Raw genomic sequence first — 1,169 nt, forward strand, 5'->3', positions numbered from 1 at the left:
AGTTCGTGTAGTGTCCCTCCTTGACGCCCAATCACAAAAACTTTATCAAAGAAAAAGTTACATGCAGCAGGGCTTTCTGTGTACCTGTGTATGTGAGAAGTTAATGGTATTTACTTTGCAGCCGGGAGTTGGGTGAGGAAGCCGGATCGCAATCCATCACCGGGACCTTGTGTCCCAAAGCCTTGTTTTGGGGGAAGGAGTGGGGGGGGGGGGGTCAGGGCTTCGGTCGAAGCCTTGTGGTGGAGGGGTGGCACTTTGGGTGGGGTCAAGGGGGCGGTGTGGGGGGGGCAGAAAATGTATAAAAAAGTTCATGGTAGGAATAGAGTGAAGCAAATAGTATACAATTTAAAGATGTATAAATGTTTGATGACAAGGACGAGATATGAGATAAACCAAAATGATCTATGGAGATTAAAGTATTTGAGGTTCTGGAACAATTATGGCAGCAACAGTAACTAGGTGTGGAATGACTGGCTTACGCATATGCTCGTTTAATGTATGTGGTCTCAATAATCGTGATAAACGTCAGCGAGTCGCAGCTGAAATACGGATGTTACATCCCGATCTGCTATGTATCCAGGAAACACATATTCCCTGGGGGAGGAAGCATTTGATAACTGAGATTGGGCTCTCCGTTTTAGTATGCACGCAGCAATCTACGACAAATAGGGGGGTAGCAATTTTGGCTAATTCCACAGTACAGGGAACAGGCAGAACGATGGCGGATAAACATGGCAGATGGGCTATCACAACAGTAATAATTTGTGCCCAGATATATACTGTGTGTTCAATCTATGGGTCTAATTTTGATGAGGCTGAAGTACTGGATACACTAAATGTGGAATTGGCCTTATGGCCCACTCCTTTGATTATATGCGGAGACCTCAACATACATATAGAGTCACAAGGCCTACGGGCTGGTGGAACGCAATATGGGGGAAGGAAACCCAGAGTATTTAAGGCTCTGTCTAGTCTGATGTTGGATCATGGTCTGGTCGATGCCTGGGGGACACTCCGTGGATCAGAACCTGGGTGCACATTTTATTCTTACCCGCATCGTAAGCTGGTTAGATTAGATTACTTTATTCTTTCCCCAGAGTTGCTAAGCCGGGCATCAATCTCGATAGCAGCAAGAATTACCTCAGATCATGGACCTCTAATACTGAATA

Source organism: Triturus cristatus, chromosome 1_2, assembly GCF_964204655.1.
Source record: "Triturus cristatus chromosome 1_2, aTriCri1.1, whole genome shotgun sequence".
NCBI lineage: Eukaryota > Metazoa > Chordata > Amphibia > Caudata > Salamandridae > Triturus > Triturus cristatus.